The 21,355-nt window shown below is 36.3% G+C and overlaps 1 protein-coding gene across 1 annotated transcript in view; it reads right to left on the bottom strand.

Moving 5' to 3' along the window:
- Positions 1-16,715: 16,715 nt before the first annotated feature.
- The window catches only part of elovl6 (ELOVL fatty acid elongase 6), a 66,397-nt gene continuing 61,757 nt past the window's right edge, over positions 16,716-21,355 (bottom strand). The window contains exon 5 of the mRNA XM_088923193.1: positions 16,716-20,982. The gene's annotated coding sequence lies outside the window, so the exon portion shown is untranslated. The remainder of the gene's footprint in view (positions 20,983-21,355) is intronic.

Genomic DNA, 21,355 nt, shown 5'->3' on the forward strand with positions numbered 1-21,355 from the left:
TTTTTGCAGGGTTGTTTGCTAGGCTATTAACATTAGAAGCATAATTTTTATGTAGCAAGCCATGCTTTAGAAAAAATAAATATGACCACATACAAGCAATACACAACTGGACAAGTGTCTATAAGTAGTAACTGTTTTTTTTTCCTTGAAAATAAAAAAAGTGAAAACTTCTTATATTTCTGATGAGGTAATATAAATAAGACCATCTTCTTTTTGAGGTATCATTTTCTGATAATGTCCCAGGAATAAGAAACTGAACTCAGGGCATCAGCACTGCAGACAAGCACAGCACTTCTGTAACAGCACAAAAATACAAATCCAGGAATACAGGCATCATCAGGGGATTAACCCTCCTGTGGTAGTGGTGTGATTTCTTGCAGTGCTTACACTGTGATTTGACATGCCCTTCACGTCCTGTCCATTGTGTGAAAACTGGATCTGAGCAACTTTGCAATACCATCTTTTTACTTTTGCTCCTACATAAAGCTTTGTTGAGTTTTAATTCGGTTACCCGTCATGTATAAGTTTCCTTTCCTTTTTCCTTTCAAAATAAAATAGCAGTCTATTCTGCTGCTTTTCTATCTGTTGTATCTTTTGTTTATACAGTGGTCTAAAATGTTTGTGAATTTCATGGGCTCATTAGTGCTTCAGTAATTCTGAACCAGAGCTTGTTTTTTCTGCCATCAATTAAACCATCATGTAAAACAAATATTTTGGTTTATTTGTGTTAGTATCCATTAATCTTTTACTGTTATGATTTTGTTGTAGATGCTCTTTTCAGGGGAGGCATGGAGGCTCAGAGGTTACCATTGCTGCCTCGTAGTGCTGGAGCCTTGGGTTCAATCCTTCGGGTGTTTTCTGTGTGGAGTTTGCATGATCTCCCTGTGTTCGCATCCTCCAGATGCTCTGGTTTCTTCCCACAGTCCAAAGACATACTGGCAGGTTAATTGGCTTCTGGAACAATTGGCCCCAGTGTGAGTGTGTGCTTGTCTGTGTCTGTGTCTGCCCTGTGATGTACTGATGTCCCATCCAAGATGTATCCTGCCTTGTGGCCATTGCTTGCTAGGACAAGCTCTGACTCCCCGTGACCCTGTATTGGATAAAGCAATTGGAACATGGATGTATGTAGATGAAAATTAATTTCATTTACTACTTAGTAATGTGCTATGGACAATGTCTATGGCTCTGCATTGCATGAGTAATTAGTGTGCATGGATATAGGAACATATTTGGTGTACATCTAATGCTTTTTCTTCTCTTTATACAGTATTGAAAGCTTATTTTTAATATTCTTAAGTTTTTCTTTTCATTTTTCATTTGAAATTCTTTTAATGTCATTGTTTCATCCTATACACTGTTTTAGACTGTTAATCAATTCATCATGTTCCTGTTTTCTACATACTGTAGAACAAGAGTTAATGCCACAGTTAATCTGAAGCCGTTTTACTTCACAGGTTTTCAGGAGACAGAGCCATGGTGTAAATATGTTTCAAACTAAGTACTGTAGAATAAAATAAATGCAAATGAAAATATAGTAAAGGTTTCAACTAGTAAACTTTTACCATTTCTTGTATGCGCTCTTGAGGACTTAAAAGGACAGGGTTACTCTCCCTGTAATAACTCACTGATCTGACTCCTCCACAAAAGATTAATTCTCAAGATGCAACATTCAACTGTACTTATTAAATAGATGTTTAGATAAAGGTGCTGTCATCACCCAACAAAGCCACATTGCTCTTCCTGTTCACACATGTAACTAACAAGTACATTAAAAGCTTCAGGCCATGCACAACCCCACTCAAAGGAATGAGAAGACAGATCAAAACCCAAATACGAGACTCAGGAGCATCATCAGAGTGACATAGTGAATGAGCAGCACCTGTCTTTGGAGAACTGCTGGCAGAAAGTTTGGACAGAATAAATTGTCTTACTAGAAATTTACCACTTAACTGTATTATGAAGTCAAAGATATCGAAGGTACCTGGATCGATTTAAGAATACTAAGCACCTTCTTGTCACAGCTGTATATACTCTATGCATATGGTCTAGTTTTTGTGTAGTATTTAAAAAGCATTTTGGTTATCCTTATACATTTGGAGAACAATGCAGCAGTGCTCTTTGAAAAAACTGATTTTTAAAAGACCCTTCAAAATGAACTCTGACATAATGTAAAAAGACATCCCAAAAACTATGTACAGTACCTATCCATCCATCCATTTTCTAACCATTTTATTCGATACAGGGTTACACGGGAGCTGGAGCCTATCCAAGCAAGTGGGGTACACTCTGGATGGGATGCCAGGCCATTGCAGGGCACACACAGACACAAATATATCAATACTCACACCTGGGCCAATTTGCCTTCCAGTACAGTATGCCTTTAGACTGTAAGAGTTAAGCCAGAGGTACCAGGAGGAAACACATGTAAACAGGGAGAACATACAAACACAGATAGCACCCAGGAGCTGAACCCAGAGCCCCAGCTCTGCGAGACAGCAATGCTAACCACTGTATTATATATAGTATACAGTATAGTTTTAAAATAGGATTTACATTTTCTGACGTTTTGTGATTCTTCTTGCTTCAGCACCATATATACTGTGTTTTAAAAGTAGTTTACAAGAGATTAGCAAATCATCTTTCAAATTAACTTCAGTTTTATTTCTCCTGAATACTATCCATGCATTTGAAGCAAAATTAGGATACAATGTCTTCATTCAATATGGAGATCTCACACAACTGGGTGTTTTTGAAATGTTACAGTACAATTTTACTTCATTATTTCTGAATTACGGTCCTTCAAGGCACTGCTGTGTTTGACTGTGCACAACTGTTTGACTCTTAGCATGCCTGACAGGAGGCAGTTCCCGGGCAGAGAGAGTAGTGTGTTGCCACATTTTATTTGGACACAGAGCCAAGAAAGCTAGGGGTGCCTGAAGCAGGAACAAATTCAAATGCACAGCATGACCAATTGCTAGAGGCAATCTTAAGTGCCTCTTCTTTGTCATCTTTTGCATCTTTTTCTTGACTAATCATTAAATAAGTTCTAGCTATTCTTCTAATGACATATAGTAAGTAGTAGTGAAACGGCAAGCAGGCGCTTATTCCTCTGTGATGCACATCACAGGACAATCTTAGTTTCCTACCTGAACTGTTGCTTCACTTGATTTCACAAAGTAGCCTATTGTTCTGAAACATGGATTAATTTAAGAGCCTCACTTAATCCCATGCATTTGAGAAAGAACACATTTCAGTTCCAAAGTTTGAAAATGCTCCACAAAACCCTTCAGTCTTTTCTATTCTGACACGACTGACTCTAGCCACACCCCTAAAAGAATGGTAGATATTAACCCTAAGGGTAAGATTACTCAGTACACTCAAACTGTATTGTGTTCTGCTAGACATACACAGCTCTGTGTGTTAAAAAGGAATTAGCAAAAAGTAATTCAATTGTTTTTCTCAAAATATCTGTTGCAATTTAAATTTTGATTGATAGCAGCATTCATTTACCTTCTGACTTTCACTAGCAGGAACTATCTATGAACAACATTTAGGAGTTGAAATACATAGAAACCCACTTCATATCCTGTATTTGGTTTTAGATTGTATGTGTGGGTGTACAATGTCAGCTTCTGCATCTTAAATTGCATAAGATTTTAAGTCTCAAATCATTTCTGATTACCTGTGAATGCATGACGATATTATTTTCATTAAAGGAGAAAAATTTGTTCTTTTAAGCACCATAACAGTTATACTTCTATGACTCTTCATGTTCTAGAAACAAGTTCCTTTTTCAGAGAATTCATAGAATTGTCGGCCTTGTCAGGCACGTCTGAAGGCAGTTATCATTTAACAAGAGTACTGTATCTTATTTTAAGAATCTTGGTGCTTGGCCTTATAGAGAAAATAAAGCACTTTCTTTCAAAACCACCAGAGAAGAAACCAGCGAAATCGATATTGATTTCATGAAGCAGCACACTTATCTGTATATTGCTCTCCATTAGAAGAGACAGGACTGGTTGGTGTAATACTTGCAAGGGGTTAGATTGGTCTCACGACAAAGGTGAAATGAGACCCAATGTCAATTTCTACCAAATTACCCTTCACTAAAGCCAACAGTGAAAAATGAGTATGGGTGTGCTTATACTTTGAAAAAAAAAACTGAGTGGGTTGTGCTTTGATTTGAAGATTGAGTTAAGTTCCAAACAAGCCTTCCTGGCTTCATTGCTACTATTGCCTCAAAATCCATCTAAATTGAGGTGGCGTCATACAACAACATACAAATATTTTCTTATATTACTTATCTAACAAATAATTGTCCTGATTTCAGTTATTGAAGCTCTTATATGAATATATTATATATTATGAATATATTCTTTTAGAATATGTATCTTAATGTATGTAAAATTGTATCTATCTCTAACAAGTGTAATGAACTGCAAGATAAAGTGACCAGATGCCAGATGGCCTCATAATCCCCAAGTCACCTTTGAGACAGAGCACGTTTTCACATTTGCCACAAACCTTAAAGCAATTGAAGTGTAAATTGAGTACTAAACCATTCGAAAATTAATGCTGGTGTTTAATGAACATTAATTTTCCTAAGTTTTTGATTTACCTTATTTTTTCATCTATAATTACCTTTTTGTCTCTTTATGTCATCTATTTACAGCAATTTTCTAACCATTTCATCCAATTATGGCAGCCCTACCTCAACATTCCCTATTCAAACTACTGTAGGTAACACTTCTGTCAGGCTTTTCTGGTACTCATGAACACTATTTACTGCAAATTATTTTATTAAAAGAGGTTTAAAAGAAGATGTAAAATTAAACTTAATGGTAGTGGCAAAATAAATATTGTAAATATTGAAGTAGTGACTAAAGAACCACATATCAATTCAAGAAAAATTAAGCACTAAATTTCTCTCTCAAATGAGACTCTATTTAAAATCATTTTAAGTAAAACTGTAATACTTTTTTTTTCTTTTCATGAAAGTACGAAAGAGAAAAATCAGAAGTGAATGCACTAGGATATGAGGAAGTTGCTAGCTGTACAAGCTACAGTACGTACACTTAGAACAAGAAAGAGAACAAGAACAAAGACGACGATGTAGGAATTCACATCACCAAGATAATTAGTTTGGAAATTTAGGGAACTCATTGGTGGCATTGGCATTAGTTTGGAAATTCTGGCTCTGGGGGAAGAGTGCCACCTATTGATGCTCAAACAGGTACATCTTGGTTTTCCTTCAGGTTCTCCCACTCCAGAAACAACCAGACCCACCTGTGGTGTTAAACCTGCTTATAATCCAGTGCTCCCGAACTCCAGGCCTGAAGGGACACAAAGAATACAGTTTTTGCCTGAAACTGTTAGCAGAAAAATTAACAAAGGCTCGCTTAACTCAGTCATTTCTTATCTTTCCCCATGTCTGTGTGTAGTTAGAACTGGTGACCTCTATGATCAATTGGAGTACAGTCCTTGAAGACTAAATTTCAGCAACACTAGAATCAATAAACAAGGAAACAAAACATATTGCATTGTAATACAGACTGAAAGTCCAATATTGTTTAAAGAAAGGATAAACACTATTTAGCATGATTGTATCAATTTACAAGGTATTGGGCAACTTTAAAATATTGTTTTGTGTCAAAGACTCCCTGGAATGATGAAGCTTTCTCAACAAGAGTACTGAACTGTAACTGAAAACCAAACATTGATTTAATCTTTTAAAACAATTGGGACATGGGAGAAATTGCAGACTAGAGTGTGATTTTTAATTTGGAAGATAATATACAGTTCCTAATAATTCCTAGTGTAATATTATAGACATTGGCCTCTTAGGGTAACAATATAATGACTCATTTTGAAGAATTAGATAACATTTCAACAATTTACCACTTATGACCGACAGGTCTCTAATGCCTGTCTTCTAAGTGCATGCTGAAAAGGATCAATCATTAGTCTACATTATGGGTTTACATGAGAGGGATTTTCATAGGATTTCTCTCAGTTTGTCATGTTCTAGCATGCAACTCACAGAAACCCCATCCTCCCAGCTGGCGTCTTTCCATTTTCCACTTTATTATGTAGACAGGAGTGGTCTTAACCAGTAGAAAGCAATTTTATTAGGCATAGAAAATATATTTTTTTCCTTACTATTTCAACAAATATAGCAGTATTTTTTATTCTGTTAAGAATATGAATTTTATTAGTCAATTGTTCATTGAACAAATATGTCTTTCTTTGCATCTCAAATCATAACTGCAATAATTGCAAAGGCATTTTGCACAGAAAGAGGGCAATGTTGTTTAATAAGTGAATTAGTATATATATATATTGTATTCTAACACAATCAAAAAGCTGTTGCTTGAAGAATTCTTTCTATTTCATACTGCTATTTCCTTTCTGCTTGTGAGTCTTCTAAGATAAATAAATTATCAACATGAGAAGCTGGGTTGTGAGCTTGTGCCATTTGAAAAGACTAGAAAAAGAACAGAAGAAAAAAATAGTTTGCTGACTTGTGAAAACAATGTAGAAAGTTTTTTTCCTCTTCTCAATTCTAACAATTGCCTCTGGCTCTTACATGATGAGCCATAGACTCTGTAATTGCTATTTCACCAGAAGGCTGTCTTAAACTATTTGTGGTGTTATCAGAATATTAGAATTAGAATTGTAGCAAAAGCTTGATAATGGAAGGTCCTAACCAACACTATTTTGAATGTCTAAACAGAAAGATTAAATTCATTAAACAGAGGGCAGAATGTCTGCATTTACTAAAAAAAAAACTGTAACTGATGGTGATGATGGTGATAGTGGTTTGCCATCTGGACCTCTGCATTATAGATAGGTACAGAAAACAGACGGTAAAACCTTTTTTTTCTGCGGACCAAATGTAGATCATTAAGGTTTTTAGCTGTGGTTGCAGTCCAGTCACATTTTCAGGTCAGCTGTTTGGAATTAAAAAGGGGATCAAGAGATAAGGGGTAATCCACCTGAGGAGAGAAGGCCGAGCCAGGGTGGCCAAAGATTACAGTATCTTTTTCTAATTTCTCTGTCAGACAGGAGCAGTTGGCCTTAAGTAACAGTTTTCTCTCTCAAACCTCACAGATGAGGGACTAAATAAGGTATTAACTGCCCACTCAAAGGCTTTGCTCTGATCCTTAAGGTCACAGCATTGTCTTTCTAGCTACTGACCTGGGAGAACATTCTGTTTGGCAAAGCTTACTAGATTTAGTGGAAGATAATACATGTATTTAAGAATTAACACATATGGCAAGTACTTACACCTATCAATTCTATTGCCTGCTGTGATGTACGTCAATTAAGCAATCTGCAGTAGGACATTATGTGGGCAGAATGTGGGGGGTGGACATTACGATGCTTTCACAAAGAAAGAAATAAAGTGCTTGTAAAAGAATGAAATTACTTCTACTCAAGTTATTGACAATACTGAATTTAGTCAAGTTTTTTCATTGGTTCAGTATTCAAACAAAGAGTTCATAAACTGTGGAGTTTCAACAATCAAATGCTAGGAAAATAATGTATTAGTTGAATATCCTTTATCTATAGAAGCTTATATTTATTTATGCTAAAATAGTTTACATGTAAACAGGTAAGATGCTTGATCTGACATAAAAATATATGAGAAAAATAAGAATGAAAAAAATAGAATAGAATTAAAAAAAATTCTAGTCTACTATGAACTTTATATACTGTACACAAAAATATAAAATGTATAATAAAATGTCTCAGATTATGTAGATAACTATATAATGCATTCTAAATTGAACTGTTAATAAACATTTTTATAAAAAGGTTATTTACACTAACAGTTTTTTTACTCCTGTGTTTGGACTGAGGATTTTATAACAAAAGTAATCTTTTAACTGGTCTCCCAGTGTTAAAATTATATTTCAAATCCAGCAGGTGGTGCTACATTACAATTCACAACAAGAAAATGTGAAAACATCTCAAACATGACCATCAAAATGTGCTAAACATCCTCCCCAAAATAATTAAAAACAAAACAAAGAAAGCATTTTTGTAAATATCTTAGAAATCGTCCATATTCAACAACCCACTTATTCCTGGCGAGGACTGCTGGAGTCTGTAGCCTGTTCCAGAAGCATCGGGCACAAGACAGGGCAGTATTCAAGTTTAAGATCACTTTATTACCCATATACAATTTCTTGCATTAGGAATTTGTCTTTTCTCATACCCCAGTTTGTTCTCCATGAGACCCACAGACGAGGAGAGAGAAGCTTGGGGTCAGAGCGCAGGGTCAGCCATTTATACAGCACCCCTGGAGCAGTTTGGGTTAAGGGCCTTGCTCAGGGGCCCAATGGAGTAGGATTCCTCTGCCGGCCATAGGATACAAACTGGCAACCTTCCAGGTATAGGGGCAGATCCTTAGCCACAGAGCCACTGCTCCGCCCCTGTTCTGCCCTATTCTGGGCAGGATGTCAGTCAGCAGCATGGCACAAGCACACAGTGACACCAGTTTATTAGCCAGTTCTATACTGTTTGTCTTTGGAAGGAAAAGGAGCACCTGATGAAAACTTACTTGAAGACCATGCATACTCCTCACAGAAGGTACGATAATCATATGCCCTGGACCCAAGAGCTAACTGCGAGGAAGTGGTGCTAACTGCCATACTACCCTGCTGCCAAGAAATCATGAATATTTCAATGTTTACTATATTCTAGCATATACTCCTTTTTACAGACTCCGATTCCGTTTAATTTGCATTATATGGTGTCATTCTAAGCAGTGTTCTGTGAGTAAAAAAATTATGTATTAGTTTTATGCTTTCAGATTCTGCACACAACTAGCATGTGCAGTGTTGGCTTGAATTTAAGTATATTTCTTTTCACTAAAAGAGTCTTGGCACTCTAATTGTGGACAAATGTATGCTAAGCATGCAGTAAAGGAATAGTACTCCCACATGCACAGCACAACATTATATTGATGCCTTGCTAGATATAAGCAAACAATTTGATCAGAGATTCAACACTCTTTCTTTCCCATACTGTTGGTTAAAGCACCTTTTAATCCAAGTGCAGACAACATGAATTTAAAATTGCAGCAATGGAATATGGAATTATATTGTTATTCACCTCTATTTAACCTCTATTTACATCTTAAAAGCTATGTCAAACTGAAATAAAGGCAAGGCAAATTACATTTTAAAAGCCAAATAAATCTATCTACTGTAATCTATCTGCACTATTAAAATATTTTTAAAATAATTTAAACAGTGAATATAACTATAAAAACAACTTATATCCATGGAAAGTTAGATGGAGTGTGATACAGAGTGAGAGAAAGAGAAACTTTGACATTTTAGACACTCATATCTCTTTGTTATCAACCAGGGTTCAAGATCACTTTAACTGGATTGAATTAGTGAAAAACAAATCCCTACATAACGGCCTGTGCTGTCTAAATGCCTGAGTAAACTTACATCAGCATGACTGCTAATCTTAAGAAAAAGTTGCTTTTGCTTGCCTCCAGATGCAATTTAGATGATCAAATATCAAAATGGTTATCATTTGACTCCCTCAAATAATGTATTGTGAAAAAAAAATAGTGAATGAGTATATATACAGAACTGTGCCTGGATATTAGTATTAGTTCGATTGCAAATGTCTACCATCTGACAGATATTACCAAATTTAGAACCATTTTATCTGCTGAAGCAGCTCAAATGATTGGTCACACTTTTATTACCTGGTTAGAATTTGCTGTTCCCTGACCTTGACTCAAAATTGCATCAAAACCAGTTGGTTCCAAGTGCAGTAGCCTGAGTCTTCACTAAAACATGGCAGGTACTGTACAAGGCACCTTCATCTATCATATTAACCTTCAGTGACATTGAAAGTTTATTTAAAATTTTGCTTTTCATAAAGCCATTGAGGGAGTGAGTGAATTTTGTACTTAGGAAAAACGTATGAAGGTTTGTGGATCAAGGCCCCTAGTTTAAATCTTGCCTCTGGAACTCCTGTTTACATTAGGAAAAAATATTATTTAAAATAAAATGTTAAAACATATTTAATTGCTGCAGCTTGTTTTTGAGCATTATCATGTATTGATCAAATGGCTTTTCTAAATTATTCGTATTTTATTTTTTAGTTGGAAATCCACCCCCATAACCTAATTGTGAGAAGTGGAAGTGGGTGAGGGCAGTGCGGTGACGCAGTGGTTAGCATTCCTGCCTTGCAGTGCTGGGGCTCTGGGTTCAACTCTGGACCTGGGGTGCTATCTGTTTGGAGGATGTATGTTCTCCTCGTGTTCATATGGGTTTTCTCAGCGTGTTCCAGTTTCTTCCCATAGTCCAAAAACACACTAGTAGGTTAATTGGCTTCCAGGAAAACTAACCCTAGGTGTGAGTGCATGCGTGTGCGTGTTATTGTCAGTGTCTGCCTCCAAACAATTGACTGGTGTCTCATCCCGGGTGTACCCTGCCTTGTTCGACTGCTTGCTGTGACAGGCTCCTGGTCCCCCACAACCCTGAATTGAAAGAAGCGGACAGAAGATGGATGGGAGTGTTTGAAGTAAGGGATTTGCCAGACAGGGTGAAGTTACATAAGAACATATGAAAGATTACAAACGAGAGGAAGTCATCCGGCTCATCTAGACCATTCATTTCTTCAAAGAAGGCAAAACATCAGCTTGAACCACACAGCCAGATATCTTGTTCCATATTCCCACAGCACTCTCCACACAGTTTCCACTTGGTTTGCCTCTTTTGTGTTTTACTTTTCATTTTGAAAAAAAAATAGTTGGATCTCCTCTGAGGATTTTGAATACTTTTATTAAACTCCCCTCATAGTCTTCTCTGTTTAACAAAAAAGGTTCAGTTCCTTCAGCTTGTCAGTATAGGACATTTTTTTAAGTGTGAGAACTAGTCTGATTGCTCTTTTCTGGACTGATTGCAGAGCAGCAATATTCTTTTTGTAACATGGTGACCAACATTGTACGTAACACCTGACCTCTTGTTGTGTAACTTACGTCACATATCAGCACCAGAAGAACAATGGCTTAAAGGCTCCAGCTCTGGATAGTCTACAAAATGGCTTACTGTAATGTCAGGCACAGACAAGACTGTTGTGGGAGGCCAAGCCCTGGGGGATTCAGCAGTGTTATTCATAGCTTTAACTGCTCCAGGAAAATATTTGCAGACAGATGCAGGAAGACTTCACATAGACCTCTTGATGCCCTTGAAGCCTCCAATGTCTAACATCAGTGAGGCAGGCCTGTTTTTTAGTGTGATGCTATTTTCTATATTTCGTATAGTTGGAATTTGGGGGGGAAATTCTTAATTGGTTTTGAATATTTTTTTATCTCTATAATTAGACTGCAAGTTTTGTGGAAATTTTTTTTCTGTATTGTTCAATTTCATATGTGATGCATTTGTACATCGGAGCTCCATAAATCTAATTTTTCAAAATTGCAAGCCGAAATAACAACTAAATTACTTTCTGTGAAAGAAAAACAGGTCTCAGGCCCACCCACGCACCAGAGCAGTGTAGCGAGCTAGTGTTTGCCATGGTAGCCAGCCACTACCTGTTACTTGGTACTGGTTACCATGGAAATGTTTTCTGACAGAAAATCTGCATCACCTGTGAACAGTTTCCACCCATGTACAGTATGTATCAGGTGGTGCAGAAGAATTAATGACAGCTCTGACATGTCCCAGGACTCTGGTATAGATCTCTGGTATACACTGGGAGCCTCCCTGTACAGGTATTCCTACTTTCAAGTTCCTGAGATATCTAGTCTTGTGCTGTGTCTTTGATGTTTGACCCTTGCCTTATTCTTCACCTGGTCTCCCTGAGATTCCTTTGGTGCTTGGCTACGATTTTTTCCCGGCTTTGACCCCTGCTGGACTGGACTTTTCCCCCATCCTGCTACAGCTCCATGCTGCGGCCTGTTCAGCCTCCCTGTGTGTGTGCTGGTTCTCTTACCTGTCTTGTACCAGCACAAGGGTTCACCTTATGGGAACAAACCTCTGTCTGCGTCAGTGCAGCAGTGGAATCAGACAACAGGCATTTTGAATGCTGAGAAAGAAAAGAAAAAAAAATATATGACCTATCAGAGAAATATGGCTTGGCAAAATCAGCAATAAACTGGAATATAATTAATTTGGAAGAAACCACAGCTAAACCAGTTAAATGAGAAAACAACTGCAGTTTATGACAGAAAACCCATCAGAGCTGTCAAGGGAAACCCTGAAGTAACTGTCAATATAATCCCCATACTTCAAACTGAAGTTTTTAAAGTCCAGACTCTGCAGAATTACACAACCTATGCTACAGGATATCTCATCAGCACCATGAACAGGAAAGCTAGAAGGACGTATGGGTTTGCAAGTACAAAGATTAATCAGAAGTGTTTTGGACAGAGTTTTATGGAAGGACTGGACTAAGACAAACCTTTACCATTGAGATTGAATGGGTAAAGCAAGCATCTGCAGATGGTGCAAAGAACAAACCGCCTGTGGAACTACCTCACTTATCTTTATTAATGATTTACCTAGTGATGGCAATAAGCACAAATTCTAATATTTTTGGAAAGATATGTCTGCTTATGCAGTGGAATGTACTTCCATGATAATTGGGTGGCACTTCACCAAGCACTATGTCAATGACCCAGAACATAAGGCCAACACAACCAAGGAATTCTGAAGGAGAAAAAAATATATATATTGGCCATCCCGATCTTCAGATGTAAATTAAATTTAATTTTACTTGCTGAGAGAAAAACTGAACTCATAAAAAAACAGGAACTCAAAGAGACAGCAGTTAAATTTATCACATGATTACACAACACGTGAGCTCAAAGACCTGTGCAAGTATATAAGATGAAATTATGAAGTCCCCCCTGTTATCTGTTTCAAAATATTAATTTATTTTCTAACTGCTTTATCTAATAGAGGATTATGGGGTGCAAATGCCTATCCCAGCAAACAACAGGCACAAGGCAGAAAATGATGCTAGTCCATCACAGAGCACACACAGACACACACTCACACCAGGACTAGTTTTTGTAGAAGCCAATTAACCAATAGGTACAGTATGTCTTTGGACTGTGGGAGGAAACTTACACGAACATACAGGTCCAGAATTAAACCCAAGGTCCCAGCACTGCAACGCAGCAATGCTAACCACAGCAGCACCATGTCACCCCTGTTCTTGAAAACATTCCACTTTAATTTCAGTCCAAGGAACATATTAATAGACTGTTTATTATTCTATGTTACCTGTTATATTTTTCTTCAGTAAGAAAACAACCCAAAGAAATTGGATAGTGTCACATAAGTCTTCTTGGATGCTAATTTAAAAGCTGCCAAACATGTATTTTTGCTGATATTGTAATATCAGGACCTTGTTTCTCCTATTTGAAAAATGGGAATTATTCTTCAGACTATGTCAATACGTTATGCATCTTGAATAAATATAATCAAGGCTGTATAACAGATTTCTCATTTTCAAATGAAAACACACTGTAGCTTATCTGAGCTAGGAAACAATAGGCATCATTTTGTTTTATTCATTTTACCCTTTTAATGTGGCTATTCTGTATTAAACTTCAAATATAATAATGAATGAATAATGAATAATACTTAAGTTAAGTGTTATATTCCAACAGATCCCAAACTTCTATATACAGGACAAAGCTTTAGTACTAGCTTATAATAATGGTGGACTTAAAGAGAGAATATCTTTTTTTTAAAATTCAAAAGCAACATATAAATAAGCTTCCCTTCTCATCATGTCTTACAAGGCTCAGCGTTCTGAACAAGAACCCAATTTGTGGTCATGTTAGTGGTGAAGATACCTTTTTCACACATTAAGGGCATCTTGCAATTTACCAGTAATAAAACACATCAAACTATAGAATATACAGTAGGTGCTGTGTAGTTTTGTCATAGCCGTAAGGAGACATACGTGACTGTTAGACTCTGAAGGTCTTCAGCCCCTTTTGTAAGAACATAGTAGAATTTTCCACCCAAGGAGAACAGGGAATTTAAACCCTTTACCGTTAACTGAGAGTCAGCTGGGAGAAGGAGAGGGGAGGTGGTAAATGAGTTTATACTCACCGCTAGTCCCCTGTAGATGGAGTGAAATAACTCAGAGAAGATTACATTTTTATGAATGTGGTTTGCCACTGTGGCAAGCTTTCTGCCATCTTCTTTTCCCTTTTTGTGAATACTTTTTTTCTGGAAGAGGTTATACCCAAAACATTTCTTTCTTGTTCGTGGAGAATTATTTACTCACCAAAATTACTATATTCTTTCCATGTTTTCAATTTTTCTACTCAATGTTTTGGGTGGTCCCCTGCCTCCAGAAGGATACTGGGGCCATTTTTTTTTCGTCATGGGATTGTCCCCCTCCCCCCTTGGTTGGGGACAGCATCTTTACATGGTGTCAGAGTGTGAAGGTGTGTACATGAATGGGATGTCTAGCCAGCATGTCCAATTTTCACTCATTTCCCTTAAGGATGATGCTTGTGGTGTGGTAATGTGATGGTGCAAGCCAAGGCTTTAGCCAGGGCCTCTCCTGTGAGTGAAAACTGTCCACACCTGGCTTTATTGCCTGATTAGTGTCTTGTGTGACTGGAATGTGTCTAAGAGGAAGAATGACTAATTTGATTGATCCAATTGATTGAAGATAAGATCACTTTACTAGCCATATAAAGTATGGCCATATACAATTATAAAGCCATATATATATATTGCATTAGGAATTTGTCTTTTCACATACCCTGCCCTGGAGCTGCTCTCCATGAGACACACAGACAAGGATAAGCTTGGGGTCAGAGCGCAGGGTCAGCCATTTATACAGCACCCCTGGAGCAGTTTGGGTTAAGGGCCTTGCTCAGGGGCCCAACGGAGTAGGATTCCTCTTCTTGCCGCAGGATACGAACTGGCAACCTTCCAGCCACAGGTGCAGATCCTTAGCCACAGAGCCACCACTCCACCCAGTTCTTTGGTAACTGGCTGCCAAAAGGACTGAGACAAATATGGTGTGCTGGTAGATCTTCAAATGACAAGGGACATATATCTTCCTGTTAAGGAAGCCTGACCATTTATTGAAGGGATGAGCCCAGTTTAGTGTGTCAGGGTGTTCATGGGTGTGTCGGAAATTAGTTTTTTTTAAAGACATGTCGTGATTTCAGCAGTCCCATTTTCCCCTGTGGATTAAAAAAGACCTGAAGAGTTGATCTGCAGGAGTTGAAGAGGATGTGAAGATAATATATCTATTACCTCTGTGGTGGACTGTGGTTTTGGGACTGTGCAGGCTTCTCCATAAAGGGACCATCAGTACATTCTTGGAGTGTGGCGGGGTTCTGAATGCCAATAGTGACAGACTGCCTGAACACTCACTTATAATATGGTGATATGCTAGCTCAGAGTCTTATATATTGCTTGAGGGTCAGCGTGTACCAGAACCACAGTATGTTTCTTTGTAAAGAACTATTGAGGACATTTCTAGTTTTGGAACCATTAAGTACAGTAAACACACAGGAGTACTAAAAAACCATGCATCAAACTTGAATACATGAGTTGGATCAATACTTTGGTATACCATATTCTATAGACGTTTTGCCTCATTCAATGACAGTGATGTTTACACATTCTATCAACATCTAATGCTGTGACCCTATCTGTAGATGGTACTATACTTGAGCTTCAGTCAAAATTAAAAATCTTGGAGGGAATATTTGATTCAGGCTTGAGATTCGACCCAGATGTGCAACATATTGTCAAAACATCATTCCTTTACCTCAGAAATATCACCAGACTATGTCAAATGTTATCACTTACTGTTGCTGAAAAATCCTGATCCACACATTTGTCTTCTCCCAAATTGACTACTGTAGTACTCGACTCGCTGGGGTTTCTAAATCCATATTGAACAAACTACAGAATGTCCAAAATTTGGTAGCCAGAGTCCTGACCAGGTCTAATGCAAGTGATCACATTACTCCTATCCTGGAGTCCCTGAACTGGCTTCCTGTCAGGTTTCGTTTCAACATCAAATTCCTCATGCTCACCTATAAGGCTCTGCATGGCTTGGCACCTCAGTGCCTGTATGAGCTACTATCATCCTACTCCCCACCTCGCAACCTTCACTCTTCTAGTTCTGGTCTCTTATCTGTGCCCCAGGCCCGTCTACACAGGTGACAGGGCCTTCTCCTGATATGCCCCAAAGCTATGGAACTCTCTCCCTAAGGAGATTCAGCTTCCCTAAACCCTTTCAAATCCAGACTCAGAACCTTCTTCTCTAGAAGGGCCTTTACTTAACTGGTTCTGTTATTTACCGCTTTGCTTCTACCGTATTCAGTACCCCCATCTACTGTCCTCTCATTGTGTATTTTCATTGAATATCTTGTGTATTTTTTTTTTTTGTTGTTGTTGTTGTCATTCTGTAAAGAGCCTTGAGAAGCTGCATTTAAAGGCGCGATATAAAGTTTTTTATTATTATCTACTGGGATGCCTGAAAATCAATGATATTACTGTATGTCAATATTATATGTCAATATAAAATAATAAAACACATTTCATTATCCAAATTAGTAAATTCATAACGTGGAATTTGCATTATGTTCATTTTTCCAGAATTGTTATAGTGTATATACAGTACAGTAGACAGATTTTAGACAGATTTTACATGGTTACAAAATGTACAGTCCACAGATAAAAACAATATTTAATTTATTTTATTTAATTTATCATGTGAATGATGTTTATGTATTATGAACATACAATTCCATGATGATTCATGTCTTTGGACATGGGATGATGGACTATTTTACTGTCAGCCACTGAGACGTTTCAGCTTCAAGGATTTTTTCACAGTCCAGTAATCTGGATTCAAATGTCTAGAACTCAGCTCATCCATCTATAAATGATGGTATCTTTGCTAAGATGATGTTACTCTAATGCTGCTACATGGTTGCATTGTGTTTTCAACAGAGATGTCTAACAAAGTGTCATAGCAATCAAAGCTGGAACTCAGAGAAAATATTAATTTATTTTATGCAAGAGCATGAATCACTGGACACATCTGCAAAGGAAGTGGAAGACTTACTTGTTCCATCAAATATCACTTCAGGGTAGTCAATCCATTTTAATTAACAACAGGAGTTTAGGTATTGATGCAGAACAAAGTACAATAAATAAAAACAGGCTAAATGGTTAACAAAGAGCAGGACTTCATAGTCAGAGTTATATTTCTTTGCTACTGTGTGTTAGCTTTATTTAGATCCCTAATAATGATCTGATATAACGCTTGTAATGTTTTTCTACTTCTATACACACAACAAACAAATTCTTATTTAGTCATATGTCTATACGGCGACTGACAAAGAACAAACAACCCAACACACATGTAAACAATATCTTTCAGGAACATAACCCCCTCTGTTCTTAATAGATATGTTCAAATACAGTAAGACACTTCTTAAAAGTTTATTATTATGTATTTCCATGAGCCATTACCTTATGCACTAAAGTTTAAAGCACAGTAAGCATTTGTATGAATAAGCCTAGTAGTAGACATTATCTGGAAAGAATCCCAAAGAACAATAGACAACGATATGGAATTTTTAAATCAACATTTATATTAAGTCATTACATTTGTAGATGATAGTATCTTCAAATAACTACTCTATTTCTTTGTGTTTTATCTTGGGTCTAATCTCTGGAATTCTATCAATACTGAAATGTATTAGCATATAAGGTTATCTGCATTTTGCCTCAGCATATAAAAGCTTCTAACTGTCCATGCCAGTTTACCTAATGTAGTTTAAGTGATTATTTTTTTAAATCATTGTAAAATAAATGTAATCTTTATAATCTTCTTCCATTTGTGGTCAAATTTGTATGGGAGCATTTGTAAGAAGGATCCAGGAATATTAAATCTGGACCCTGTTGTACTCCACAGCATTATAACCGGAGTCTGAAGGACTTTTTACTTAACAAAAGAATCAATTAGATAAAGACAATGAGGCGTATTGTAGAATACAAACCCCAAATCAAACAGTAAGATCGAACCTGGGTATTGATAAGAAAGGCTCTGCCAGATTGAAGAGCTGTTGTATATCACAGAGAACTATTAGCAATAAAAGAAACATTTAAACACACAACATCATTAACAAAAATATCAAAGCACAACAAAACTGCAACCACTGCCTTCTGTTCCAGTATAATGCAGTAAAGCAGTGGATTAAAAATGTTGCACAATACCTATATATAAACATATGCTAATTCAATGTTGAATTAATAAATGACAGATCGATAATGATTACAGTAAATTAATATTAACCTGGAATCAGTAGATGATATGTTAATAACATCCCTCTCTTCACAGTTATGCATTTAATGCCAGGGCAAAGTCTTTCTCCATTATCCTTGGCAGCTAGTCTTAAAGCTAAGTACCGCTGTTTAAAATACTGTAGTCTCTATTTAGACTATTGGCTACTTTGAGTTTAAAAAAATAGATAAAACATAAAAATATAAGAAAGCCTTTTATTTTTGACTACCGCAATAATAAATACGATTTTTTTGTCTGTAGTCACATTTATCAAGTACTGTAACTTTCAGTGCAGTAGCAGTGAATATGTGTGAAACACTGATACATTTATAAATATGAAAAAAACAAGAAACTGTAAAACTATGACTTATTTTAAATAATTCCCAGTGTTCTACTATGCCAGCTATTTTATTTCGCTTTATAGAGGAATGTAAATCTATTAAGAAACCAACAAAGGGTAATGGCTTTGAACTCTGAACACTATAAAGTGCTGCTTCTATAAAGGACCTGATTTTTTTTTACACAAGAAATTTAAAGCTGTTCTCCAATGAGCTTGTAAAGTAACAAGGGGAGCATAATAGCAGCTCTTCAAACAATATCTTCAGAAGCATTGATGTTCATTTAAATTAGCATTTAACCTTTGAGGGCAGTAAGCAGTCATTTATCATCCTTCCATAAGTAGTCTCTTTTTTTAAAGCAAAATATTTTGATAAACTCCAGCGGAATATTTATAGAAGAAACAAGTCTGGCAAATGAATGTCTGAGTGAGAGGTCAAACATTTATAAATCCCACTTGAAGAGTTGCAAACTGTGCTAAAATATTGTGGTTCTTTGATAAAGACTTCTTTGTGCTACCACAACTAGTGTCTGTTCTCTAGTTTGACATATTGAGACTGGATATCTGTTCAGTGCACAGTACAGTACTGAAAATAGTGAAGATTAACTGCTTTTCCAGTTCTAGCTACTATTTGAAGAAAAAACATATATACAGTACAGTATATCAGCTCTCAGAAATGTTTTAATCCGACATTTTTTAGTATCTTTCATCCTCAGAGTACGAGTAACTGCTAGAAATATATTTTTAACACAAACATTTTTGGACTGCTATTTGTATCTATAAATGTTCACTGGATATCCCTTGGATTTGTTTTGTTTTTGGCTCCAGGTTCAAATTAATCAGGTTCTTCAGCAGTTAATCTAAAGATGACAGGAGAGATGTCTGTCTATGTGTCTTAGTTTTGTCTATATGTATCTTTTTTCATTTTCATTTTGTCATCTTTAGGACTGTCCAATTCGTTTTATGCAAATGCATGTGTATCTTCTTCTGGTGCAACTTGTGCTGAAAACCAGCCTATGTTTCAGAAGTACAAAGTATATGAAAAAAAAACATTGGAGTTTTATTCTAATGTTCAATTTCAACATACCAGAGATGCCAAAGTGTTGAAGAGAAGAGCTATTTAAAAAGAAATAAGTACTCATGCAAACTGATTGATTTATTAATAAAAAACTCTCTGTATTGGGCCTGCTTTGGATGTACAGTATACAGTAAACTGTAACTATTGTGGCATGAAACATTACAATAGTACAAGTAACAACCTATGCTTAGGAATAAGGTGCCATAAACCTTTCAACAATGCAAACATTTTCAGGACAAATTCGAATGCTAGTCTGCTATTGATTTTAATGTATTTTTATAATTCTATATTATAGATTTACATTTTATAATGTACCAATTGCACACCTAAATCAAAGGTTTGCAGTCACTTACAATAATATTAAGATGCCTGCAATATTTTATGTTTGTCTCAGTTGATTTTAAAGTTTTTACATTGGTTGAAAACAAAGAACACTAAACATCCAAAGTCAACCGCACACAATTGAAGCAATGAAGAAAGGTCAAAGAATTCGTCTCTGAGCTGCTCTCTTGGTAAAATGTCTGGTTTCAATTTTGGAACCACTTTATGAACTGTCAGACTCCCTATGTGAGACCAGGGCTACGAGATAAGCGAAGAGCTATTCAGTAGCAGTGACCAGATTCTCAATGAATTCTCAATTCTTGAGAAGTAAATATATGAATTATCATACAATACTGGAGTTTTACAAACAGCTGAGCACTGGTAAGCATACATTTAATGCTATTTGAATACTTTGCAAAAATAGAAGTCATATTAGAAGTCAGAAGGCATATTTTATAATTGTACTGGGGCACTGCTGTATAGAAAATCAGGAGAGAGATAAAAAGTATTTGAAAATGCTGAGCAGAGTCAGCATTTATCAAGGTTGCTTATACAATCAACCTTATATTAAAAGGCGTCTTTTACAAACTGTACAACAATATTAAGAATGAGACTAGAAAAATGCAATGAACAAGTTAAAATCACCTCAACTATCTCATGATGTGTACTAGATAGAAAAATTTGCTCTAGGATGAATACATACTGTAGACTAGATTCATGTGACATGATAGCTATTTATTTTCATATTTTTATAGAAGCTAAAAGGACTTGACTGGCAAAGATGATACATTGATTTATCTGTGTGTTGTTAGGGTGTTCTAATAATTAACAGTAAAATCATGAGTGTAATCTAAAATTTCCTTTCTTCTCTTGGCTGGTTTATCAGTTTCTTTCATGCTTCCCACATACTGTAGCGCTGAATCTGCAATACATGAAGACAAATACACTTTAATTGTTTTACACTCCTCAATTCATATTCATTTCTATCTGGTTCAGTGCACTTCATACCTGGGTGGGCAACAAAATGATGATGTTAAAATTTACCAAACAAATTTCAGAAGCAGGCATTATAACATACTATCAAGTTAGAATGATGGAACTAAAACTTCAGCTTAAGCTTCTAAAATATACTATTGAACATTAATTTAATTCATTGTTGGTATGTTGAAACTGAAATAACCCCATAATGTGCTTTGAATACAATTGTTATTCATTTAAAGTTTAGAACTCAAATGTCCCATTTTGGAGAGAGTATAATCTTAAAAAAACTATCTTGGTACTGTATAATAATTTAA

Source organism: Atractosteus spatula, chromosome 1 (assembly GCF_055471065.1).
Source record: "Atractosteus spatula isolate fAtrSpa1 chromosome 1, fAtrSpa1.hap1, whole genome shotgun sequence".
Classification (NCBI taxonomy): Eukaryota; Metazoa; Chordata; class Actinopteri; order Semionotiformes; family Lepisosteidae; genus Atractosteus; species Atractosteus spatula.